Genomic DNA, 12,352 nt, shown 5'->3' with positions numbered 1-12,352 from the left:
GGAAGTTATCGTAAGTTCCTTCTTAAAGATTTCTTTGAAATTAGGGTCAAATGTCTTGGAGGTTTTCTCCCAATCTATAAAGAGTTATGGGCCCCACAAACTATTGAATCGAAGGTCTACGAGTCTAGTTTCCAATGCATCAAACTGTTCATTCATACAACTTCAGAATAGAGAGATATTCGCATTTTCGTGGGACTGCGCAAGCAGGCACGTGAGGTGGGGCCCTAGGTCGGTGGAAAGTTGTATATATCTTCTTCTTCGAATTTTTTCTTCATTTTAAGCTAAATATACAGAGAAAACATAGAAACCCATTTTTAGGTTCAAGTAAAATATAGATTTTCTCGACGTAAGTCCTTGACGAAAGTTGTTCTACGCATTGGGCTCATCATCGTGGCATAATTTGTTTTATCGATTGCGTAGCATATCATATTTTAGTGTTGGGACAGCAGGGATTTGAGTATATGTGAAGGTTTTGAGGTGAATTACGAACCTAAGATCGAGGTAAGACCCTTCTTTCATCGACTCTAGCTTTTATAAGCAGCAAATAGCAATTTGCGACGAAAATACATATGTTTTATTGTATTGTCATGGTATCTTTTATGTTGTGTGTTGATTATGGTCCTACCTTGTTGTAGTATCGAGAGAGTTATGAGTTAAAGTCTTTAGGCCACGTGAATTTAGCGAAAAAGGTATGTTAAGGCTATTCTCTTCCTATGGCATGTTTCCTTAAAGCTTAGGAGCAATGTAATTAAGTTGTTATCGTTGTTATACTTATAGCCATTATTGTTGATTGTTGGCTGCTCAAGTGCGTATAATCCTCTCTTATCGGGATTCTTATTCAGTAGTAACATTCGTATGTGGGACACGACTTAGAGGCTATTTGTATAGGTTGCCTATAACTAAATTGCTCACTTTTAGCTGTTGGATTGTTATTGTTGCCTTTGGGCTATTGTTGTTAGCTGCAGGAATGTGATCTATGCCTAGCAGGGTTATGTTCTGCCTACAGGGCTATATGGATGCCTAAAAGGGCTATGAGTTGCCTACGGGGCTATATTGATGCCTAGAAGGGCTATGAGTTGCCTACAGGGATATATATTGACGCCTAAGAAGGTTATGTGCTTCCTACAGGGCCATGTTGTTGCCTAAGAGGGCTATGAGATGTCTATAAGCTATGTTGATGCCTAAGAGGGCTATGTGACTGCCTGCGGGGCTAGGGGACTACCGATAGGGGTATACAGGCTGATTGGCACCTTCCGGGCTTATGGGGGCCTGAGTAGGTGGTCTTGTGTGCTGTTTGTACCTACCGAGCTTATGGGGGCTTGGTTAGGTTGTTGTTTTATTATTTTTGATAAATTTAGATTTAGAAGCAGGTCAGTACAATTATCTTATCCTTAATTTATTTATCAGATTATTCCAGTATATCAGGATACCTCATCATAGTCTATTGCCTTTCATACTCTGTACATTATTTTGTACTGACGCCCCATTGCCTTGGGGGCGCTGCATTCATGCATGCAGGTCCTGACAGATGACCGAGTAGACCTCCATATCAGCAGGATTGACTTTTATCCGATTGGTCAGCCCCTTTCCTCCGGAGCTGCCAGAGTTGGGAGGTTTGTTACCTTTTGTTGTATATATTCTCATGGGTAGGCTGGGGCCCTGTCCCACCAATCTTTACTACTCTTAGAGGCTTGCAGACTAGTGTGTGGGGTTTATAGCTACGTTATGGCCATGCTGGCCTATGTTGTTGGTTTGCTGAAGCTTGTGAGCTGTTTGATGTATTGTACTGATATTTACCTGTTTTTGGTTTTGGTATAGATATCATGGTGGCCTCGACGGCCCAATCAGGATTTCTGTGGTAGTTGGATATTTCTTTATATGAACTCTTGGGAGTAGCTGGTTCTTTTGTAGATCTGTTGACAGGGGCCTTGCCGGCCGAGGGCTTAGTTTTAAGCCGAGATATACTTGTTTGTTTTCTTAATTGCATGTGACTGCCATGCGCTAGTAGCAAATGGTTCAGCAAGGTTGGCTCAGGCCTGAGTTTTGGCTTTAGGAGTCAGTTGTGCCCCTTGAGTTTGGGGCGTGACATTTATTTTATTTTTTTGTTTAGATTAGGCATATCGAGAATTCGAGATATGAAGGATAGGTTTGTATTTTATTTCAATTTGCTTCTGTTTTTTGGTGTCACCTTGAATGATGCAAATTCTTTTTCCTTGTAACAGTTAGTTGCACAAATTCATTTCTGCTTTGGGGAGAGCAATTTCTATTGCTCAGAAATTTTAGCTATAAGTTTCTACCGGAGACCTGAATATTTGTACACTATTTTTTATCTTAGAAAAAACAAGGAGAAGAAGGTAATGGGTTATATATGTGAATATTGTGGGGAGCAACGATCAATTGTCTATTCCCGGTCTGATTCAGCTTGCTTGTGCTTGTCGTGTGATCGAAATATCCATTCTGCAAATGCCCTGTCACAACGTCATTCCAGAACACTTATATGTGAAAGATGTAATTCCCAACCAGCTATTTTCAGATGTATCGAGGAGAGGGTCTCTCTATGCCAGAATTGTGATTGGATGGCTCATGCTAGTTCTAGTACATGTTCAACACATAAGAGACAAGCACTTAGTTGTTATACAGGGTGTCCTTCTGCGGTGGAGCTTTCTACTATCTGGTCATTTCTTCTAGGTGACCCTTCAGTTCGTGATTCGACTTGTGAGCAAGGGATGAGTTCAATGAGCATAACTGATTGCCAACCTGGGGATAGCCAACATCCTCAAGTAAAGGAAAAATCTTAAGACATGTCTTCTGCACTTGATGAAGCAAACAATTTGCATAATTTAGTCAAGTCTGCCCCTTTTATGGGATCGTCTATGCCTAGTCTTGATAACGAGATTCACAGTGTTGAACTTCTTGTTGGATCCACAAATTTAACTTGGTCTAAGGTAATCTAAGTTCTTAGATATGCATTTTGTTCACAATGGAAGCAATATAGATATATCGCTGAAATTTCATTTCTAATTTTGCTCACCCAAATGTATTATTATCATGTTTTGTAATGTATAGCACTTACTACCAATGAGTAAGTCATTGTTCTTCTTACTCTTTTGTTGCTGGTGTTGAAGCTAAGGTTGTCTTGCTCCTCATTTTTCCTTAGGATGTACCAGGAGACTCGATTTTGGATTTTTCAGTGCCATAAATCCTTATTTTTAATCATACTAAATAGGAGATTAGCGGAGTTCTAAGAGGTTCAGATACCAAATCGTATAGATACAATTTACTCTCTTTATCCCATTTTTTGTGATGCACTTTCCTTTTACATACACTCTACCCTCCTCATACCCCACGCCCACGTGTAGGATTTTACTGGGTATATTGTTGTACTTTCTTTTTAGTCTAATCCAAGAAGAATTATTCATTTATATATAGTAGAAAGAATTTGACTTTAAACCTTTCATTTTATCCTTAGTGAGACGATTTGTTGCCACACTAATATCTATAGCTTGTTTTAGACTATAAATTTCAAAAGTATGTCTTTCTTTGTTAAATTTCGTGGCTAGTCAAACAACATCATGTAAAATGGGACGGAGGGTGTATAGTATTTGATATTTCCATCTGTCTTTAGACAACGATTCCACATTTTAATTTAGCATTGAAATGTTATTACATGTTGCATCCCCATAAATTGGTGAAGGATGATTTTGTTCTTCCATGAATTCTCAAGATTTATTAACCCTCTATATCTTGTTGATTTCATAACTAACTGAGAAGGTTATAGTTGTGAAGAATTTGCACCTCAAATTTAGTGCATTCCTCTCTCTCGAACATGTTTTTCCCTGTTTCATTTGATATTTGCCATCTAGAACTATTCCCGCTGATGATAACTTCTTTTATTTAAATATTCCTACTTAATGATAGCTTCTAGGAATTGTTTCTTACAATTTTTTTGTTCCCTTGATAGTTGATATATCATTTTTCAGATCAAGCAACTTTAGCATATATTGCTTATTTTTTCACTTCCAACGAATTTGGGGGGGGGGGGGGGGGGGGGGGGGGGGGGGGGGGGGGGGGGGATAGGAGGGTTGGCTAGTAGAGATTGAATTCTTCTCAAAAAGATTTCTTTTATTTGGTTCAAGTATGGATGTTTCTTTTTTTCTCACTTGTTGAGAGTTTTCTTTACGTCATTTTTGTATATACATTCAGGTGAGAAATTCTGGCACAAAAGGCTACGATGATCCTTTTTATGATGATTTCAATATGGATGAAGTGGACTTAAGTATTGAAAATTATGAAGAGCTATTTGGTGTTTCTATTGATAGTCGTGATCGACTGTTTAAGAATGAAGACATTGATGACTTCTTTGGGACAAAGGACATGTTAACTGCTGAGTCTAGCTTCCAGGGTGTCAATGATGTCGAGGTGGTTCATACTTTATAGCATTACTGCATTCTGCAAACACTATCTGCTTTTGTTTATTCATCATTCATCAACCCCCAAATAACTTTGCGAACTATTAGTTCTTTGAAAAATGAGGAAAGCCATCACAAGTGTTTTCAAAAATATTTTTTGAGGTGAGTCTCGGGGCGAGGCATACTAAAAATGCTCCAGGGCGCAAATTGAAGATGTAGACCATAGGGCGTAAGTCCTAGAATTTGAAGCGTAAGCTCCAAGCATAAAAATGTAAGCCCTGTGTGTAAAAATGTACGCCCTATGCGTTAATTTTGTTTTTTGGTTTTTGAACCTTTTTTGTTTAAATTATATTTTTTATAATTGGTATTATGATATTTCTCAATAATTGTAATTCTTTTTTTCTTCATTATTTTTATTAATACCTTTCTCAAATAAAAATCATAATATTTTTTTCTATATATTATAGGTTATTTATTAAAATTTATTTGTAAAATAATTGAAAGTTTAACTTTTGCTATTTTCTTAGTAATAAAATTATACAATTGAATATATATGAGACTACTCCCCGTAGATCCATAAGACTTACGCTTCATGTCTCGAGGCTTACGTCTCGCCCCGTACTACATAAAACGTCTTGCCTCACGCCCCCACCTTTAAAAACACCAACCATCATTATTACTATTAGTTTGTCCAAATTCAAATAAAATTGTATGTTCTTGATGTTTTCCTTACCTTTAGTGATGAACTAGATAGTGCATCCACCATTTTATTTGTTGAAGCATGATTTTGTTTTTATATTTTTGATAAGTCAGAGATGCACATCAAATGAATGTAATGTTCTTCTATGATATTTTCTGACGCCTTCCCAGTGTCCTTTTCTCTAAACTTGATTCTAATTGCCGAAATTCTATTATTCCTCTAAATTTGTTAGTCTCCTTTTAAGTTGCTTTAATATGGGTTTTCAGTCCAGTCTTAATATGGAGAAGCATCAATTTTTATCTGCTTCGAGAAATAGATTGGTGTGAGAATTTCTGTCTTTTTCAATGTTGCAATATTCTTTTAGCAAGGTCTAGTTACCTTGAAATAGAATAGACACGTTTGATGCTTACTGAATGTTTCATAGAGATTTCGGAGTAGGTTTCTAGTTTGATATTCTTATTTCGGTAAAGCTACAAATCATAAGAACTCTAGAAATTTTGATTGAATCATGATTACAAAGAAGAATAAATACTGAATAATTTCTAATGCAACACAATATTTACGTAAATTATATATTGTGGGTTGGCAGACTTAGACATGCTAAATCTTAGTTGGAAAAGTAAAAAAACATACACACAAATAAAGATAGAATTAGATAGATCCTTTTGAGTTTTTATTTCCTACTCCTACATCTGCCACTTGTTACTTAATGAGGTATTTGCAACATAAAATGAATCATCCAATTGGACCCATGTGATTTTCGGAGATCACTAGTACCATTACAAATGATGGAGGGATCTTTTCAATTTCATAGCCATTGTTGAACTATCTAATGCATGTGGATATGTTATTGCCTCAGAAAACCTAGTAGATATAACAATGGTATAACAGATGAATAGCATCAGAATGGTTTCTGTAAATGTTAATACTGCAGATCTATGGCTGCTACCAATAAAAATATCATCTGGTTAAAATGCTCGAATATAGATTATGATGTATAAGCAATGATGTTACCTCCTACAAATTGATGATTGATGGTTCAAAAGCTGATTTCAGGTTTTGAGGGTTGAATGTATTTATCTAGTGTAACTATGTATTATGACTAAGACATTTTTACATAATACCAATCTGTTGGACCTTTCATTATGGTAGGTTAACAATTTTGTAGGTCGACACATAGACAATTTGATTCATGCGCTTTGATCTTGCAAACTTTGTATCACATTTTTCTTTTCTTTTTAATGTAACTAAGAATATCAAATACATGATACAAGTCCATCTTTTGAAATTTTTGTTAACAAATTTATTAGCATATTTTAAATAGTTAATCTTCTAAAGGTTGTAATTGGTCTTGGCTGGTGCACTTTGTATGCAAAGACTCTCTTATGTTGTTTATACTAACTCTTGCCCCTACATTCCACCTCCTTTCAGAGATGGAATTTATTATCTTGGATATGAGTTGATAGAATACACTTGCATAAATATTTTGAGCCATCATACAACTTGTGAACTGTGAAATATCTTTTTTTGTTTATATCCTTGTTTATAAACATGTTTGTATATGTATGTGTGTGTATGTGTATGTTTGCTTGTATATATAAAAATATATACTGGCTGGGGTAGGGTGGGTAGGGGTTGAAAGCTAACTTATCAAGCAATAGAAAAATTCACTACTTCTTAAAGGTTCATTGAAAGGATTTATATGTACATGAACATCTTAAATCTGTTAACTTTGGGTCTTTGATAGAATACAATTATCTCAAACCTGATGTCAAATAAGATTGTATGTTTTACATGATTATAATTTATTATCGTGGATAAGAGTTGATATCCTTGTTTATACACATGTCTATGTTTATGTATGCTTGTGTAGATGTATGTTTTGCTTGTACATGTACATATATATTGGCTGAGATAGGGTGGGCTGGGGTTGGAAGCAATAGTAAGTTCACTACTCTCTAAAGGATTCATATGTACAGGAACATCTTAAATCAGTTAACTTTGGATCTTTGATATGTGTCAAATCGGTTATCTCAAATCTAATATCTACTAAGATTGTCTTCTTGAGATGATTATAATAGTTTTCACTTTCATAATTGGGTGTTGAACTGACTAAATATATGTTCACATGCAATCATGATTTTTCTCTAGGAGAGTAACTGATTCTTAATCGATTTCTGACATTTTATTTGTAAGCTTCCAAGTGATTACCAAAGCTGACAGTGACAGAAATTTTGTGGCACATCAACCTTATTTTAGTCTTCAGATGTTCAAAAAATATTTCTCTCTTCTCAGTTAAAGTGAGTTTGAATATGATTCCAAGTCTTTTCCTTGTTTTTTTAAAAATTTCCATGTATGCTATAGTTGGTATCAATTAATTATGGAACAACAAGCTTGTCTAGGTCTGCCCTTGTTTGATATTTATGTGGAGTATGAAGATATTAACTTTTAGGTTCACATTGAGTTATCCATCATGAACATAATCAATTAGTCAGGGCTTTCTTAAAAGTTAAAAGGATCAACTTCCTAAGCGAAGATATCCGCATGTTAATTTTTTGTATGAAATATTTTCTAGCTTTATGTTCAGATCGACAGAGACATCAATTTTTAGGGCATATTCACTTCTTGACAGTGATATTCATTTTTGCATTTTTCATCTAAACTTCATTAAGTGGCTCTGTTATGTCCTAATGTTGTCTGGATTGCTGTTCTATAGAAAGTTTTGAGTGTGATTCTAATTAATTGTGACAAGTGCCTTTAAAACATAGCTATTTCATTTATTTATTGCTGGATAATATCCTTCTTGTTTGCTGATGGTATAAACTGTTCCGTTCGGCACTTAAGGTCTAATAAAAGATTTCGAAAAATAAATAAGTGGGATTTCATATATTTCAGAATATAAATTCTTTCTTTATAACTCCGCATGACCTCTCTTCTTGTGAGTGTTTTATATCTGTGTGATTGTTTTCTTGTCTTCTATTACTACATATTCTTGTTTGATTATACTCTGTCTTTTATGGTGAAAGTCAAGGTTATCGTAGATAATGGAAAAGCTCCTGCATAAGAGAGGAATACAAAAAAGTAGAGAATCTGCGGGATATTATGGTGAAAGTTTATGTAATTGCTTCAAAGCATGGATGAACACAAATCTATCTTTGTTTACTAGGGGTCAGCAGTGGGAAAGGTAAACACGGTGAAGTCAGCTTGTAGCAATGCAGCATCGACAAAATCAATGATGAGTTGCAAGACAGAACCTCCTACCTTTTGCTTTGCAATGCAACAATCCAGTTTCTCATTTTCAAACCTCACGGGAGAGAGCAATGCTGGAGATTATCAAGACTGTGGAGCCTTCTCAATGCTTAGCATGGGAGAGCCATCCTGGCGTCCGCCATGTCCTGAAAGTTCAATACCATCAACTAGCAGGAGTGATGTTGTATTGCGCTACAAGGAAAAGAAGAAGACACGTCAGTAAGTTTTCTTTTATAAGCACATAAAAAAAGGGCTAGTTAGTGATTCTGCACTCCATGATTTGATACACTTATGTTAGAGTTGTCTTGGCCATGTAGCCTATGTAGACCATGGTTCAAGTAGATTTCTTGAGCTGTAGGCTTTGTACTTGTTCTCTTTTCACCTTTTTCTTATTTTTTTATTACTTTACTTTTCATAGATTTGACAAACGAGTGAGATATGTTTCTCGCAAGGCAAGAGCAGAAGTAAGAAGACGTGAAATGACGATTTGTCAAGGATGGTGATGCTTATGACTATGATCCACTGCACCAAACCAGAAGCTATTGAGCGTAAAACATTTCCTCGTACACATTAGGAGAGAAGCAATCCGTTTAATAGAGACAATTGGTTGAGGTTTCAAGCAAATGAATGGTATCTATTGTTGCAGTGACAAAGAGTAGGTTGTTTCTCAGTGAATACAATGTCTCCAATCATTTAAAGCTTGATCTAGAACGCAGAGTGACAAATAGATGTGCCCTCCTTATGTCAATCAAATTAAGAGTGCTGCAGAGAAAGAACTTGGTCATCTGTAGACAACACGATGGGCGTTCTCTCCAGAAATCAATCAACATTTGCTTTCTCAATTGTATTTATGTTGCATATCGACAACACTGGGTTTCGTCTAGCTTGCTTCTGGTGTTACACAACTCTTACTAGGTGGATTTAACACTATTTAAGTCCCCATACAAATTCACCTGCCCTTACTGTTATGTATATTATAGGCAGTGTTTACAAGTTAAGAAATAAAATGAGCAACACATTCTAAGTATTTATCTGTCCTTTATGTTTAAGGATTGAGATTCCTTGTCTACTATGTATATTATGGCCACTTTGTACAGATGACAGATGCACCTTAGTTTGTAATTTTTTCATTTATTGTCCTATAAAATGTGTTAAGCATATGATAGAAAACATATTCTGAACATCACAGCTTGTTTCTCAATTTTTCACTACAGTTGAAATTTTTAAAGAGTTTAAAGTCTCATTTCAAGATCTTTGAATCAAAGAAATGCATAAGGAGGGAAAAAAGGTAGATGCAATATATCATCTTGTTGTGTAGTTGGCCCCTGAAATTGCTCTAGAACTTGCAAATTGGCTACGGGTGGGCATAGTACGGTAGATATTGAAGTACCATATCGAAATTGAAATATTTGATACTGTGGTTTTGATATTACGATATATGGTATGGTATTGGAATGCATTAAATTTTTTTAGTACTGGCATGGTATTCAATATTTATAAAGGAAAAAATATCGAAATATCAAAGTTTATAATTACATATACAATCCACATATATTATATTAATACTACTCTTCTTTTCAAAATAAATAGTGTTTAGACTTTGAAATACATTTTGACTGTTCTATTGTGATTGAAATGCTACACCCTACGTTTCATCAGTCATTATTCTCTGTTATATGAGTGCATGTAAGTTGAAGACAATGATTACGATTTAACATTTCATAAAATATCAAACTCGAACTTAAAAATATCGAACCATATCAACAGGGCCGTCTCAACAAGTTTGGGTGCCTAAAGCCAAACATTATAAAGAGGCCCTTTTTTTTTAGTTGATAAATACAAATTAAATAATTATAATATAGAAGTGTAATCCTACAAATGAGGTCTGAAGAGGCAGGATATATGTAGACATTATGAAGCAAGAATGCAAATAATGTAAATTTTCAATGAAAATTATATAATATAAAGTTGGAATAATAAAACATGACTCAAAATTTTAAAAATATGATGATATTAAAATAGTGTAGCGATGAATTTGACAAGTCAATAAATAATATTAAAATAGTGTTGATTAATTTTAGTGCTTGAAATATGAATAAGACACCAAAAACAATTTTGTCTTTTTATAAACACACAACAATAGATATCACATAATGTAGAATGTTTAAACGTTTGACAGACTTAAGAATATTCAATAATGAAAAGTAAGTATAAGAACACAATATTGTTGGTTCATGATAATCGTCAAAATATAAATGAGTTAGACAACAAAATAGATAGTCACATGCGAAAGTAGAAATGATACAACAATTAACTAGCCACATGAGAATCTAGAAAAGACACTACAATCAACTAAACAATATTCAATTTCTCAATTATATTTTCTATACAAAAAATTATTTTCAAAGTTATCAATACATGAAAATTTTTTAACAATATATATATATATATATATATATATATATATATACACACACACGCGCACACACACATCTTTGAGAGAAAATTGGGACCCAAAAAAATTGAGGCCCCAAGCGATTGCTTTAGTGGCCTTATGGTTGAGACGGCCCTGCATATCAAATTAGTTTGATATAATAATGCTATACGTAATATTGTAAAAAAAAAAAAAAATCAAAATTATCGAATTAAAATTTCAAATCTCACCATACCACACTTTTCAATTGGCTCCAAGTATACCCTACTACTGTTAAATGAGGTTGTCAATATCAAGAATAATTAAGTTTTTAAGTGGTCCATGTCTAAAATTCAATTATCATTCTAGCATTATGTATTTCCTCCCCTTCCACATTAATGTCAACAATAACTGCCACAAAATCCTACTCCCTCCGTCTCTATTTAGTTGTCCATATTTCCTCTTTTAGTTGTCCCTATTTAATTGTCCATTTTGACAAATCAAGAAAGGACAACAATTTTTTTCCTATTATACCCTTATTTAAATAGAGTTGTCATAAATAAAGTAAATAAACTTATGAACTTTCCAACATTGATTAGTTATCTTGAGTTAATTTATTTTGGACTTGTAAATTATACTATAAGGGTAAAATTGTAATTTCACTATATTAATCATTGTTGCCTTAATCTGTGTGTCATTTCTAAAGTGGACAACTAAATAGGGACGGAGGGAGTAATAAATTTGCATGTTGTCTAGTTGTTGGACTAGCCCATCTAAAGATTGTAATTTAAGAAAAGAGGCCCATTAATAGAAAAATGGTTGTTGGGCCAAGATCCACTTGCATGTTGGGCTGTTGGCTATGGTCATTTTTCCCGTGGGTTATTCACATGAATATCTCTATTTCGGGATGATTTTTAATTTTTATTTTTTAATACATTAGGTAATAAAATTGCAAGGCGAAAACATTCATAGACATAGATTATGCCTAATAAGACATAAGTTTTGTTTTAGAGCATTATATCTTAAGAAGTTGGTACATTGAACTTACGCCTTAAGAATATAATTTGTGCCTTGGCAATTTAATATTAATTTGGGAAACTCACATAAATATACTATAATAAAAAATATTTACCATTTATAGTAATAATATTTTTTTTACTTGATCACTTTTAATATATTTATAATACAGTTTTAATACATATTACAAAGAATAATTTATTATTCACATATAATACAAGTTTTATTGATGGATAATACATTTATCACACATTTTAATACACTTATATATAATGTGTTAGTTTCTTACCAAAAAACATCATATAATTTTAAAAAACAGTTATAATATATATATATATATATATATATATATATATATTGCATAAATAATTCACTTTTAATACATATTGCAGATTTAACATAGTATTGTTATGTATTGGTGTAAATGGTAATAAATAAAAAGTATCGCTAAAATTAGTAATTATTTATTAAAAGGTACCCATCTAAATAATTTTTCCAATTTTTTTTGTGGCTCAGAGAGTGATTGAATTGATTTATTTTATATAACTTTTGACTTATAAACTT

The 12,352-nt window shown here is 33.6% G+C and overlaps 1 pseudogene across 1 annotated transcript; it reads left to right on the top strand.

The window, feature by feature from the left end:
- Positions 1-2,222: 2,222 nt before the first annotated feature.
- On the top strand, positions 2,223-9,518 carry LOC125877002 (zinc finger protein CONSTANS-LIKE 10-like; annotated as a pseudogene). Its single transcript, XR_007447566.1, has 4 exons — positions 2,223-2,945; positions 4,204-4,419; positions 8,276-8,577; positions 8,777-9,518. The product of XR_007447566.1 is annotated as a zinc finger protein CONSTANS-LIKE 10-like (transcript).
- Positions 9,519-12,352: the final 2,834 nt, after the last annotated feature.

The sequence above is a fragment of the Solanum stenotomum genome, chromosome 9 (genome assembly GCF_019186545.1).
Source record: "Solanum stenotomum isolate F172 chromosome 9, ASM1918654v1, whole genome shotgun sequence".
Lineage (NCBI taxonomy): Eukaryota > Viridiplantae > Streptophyta > Magnoliopsida > Solanales > Solanaceae > Solanum > Solanum stenotomum.
Note: the sequence above shows the minus strand (reverse complement) of the source record. Positions and strands in the feature narration are given on the sequence as shown.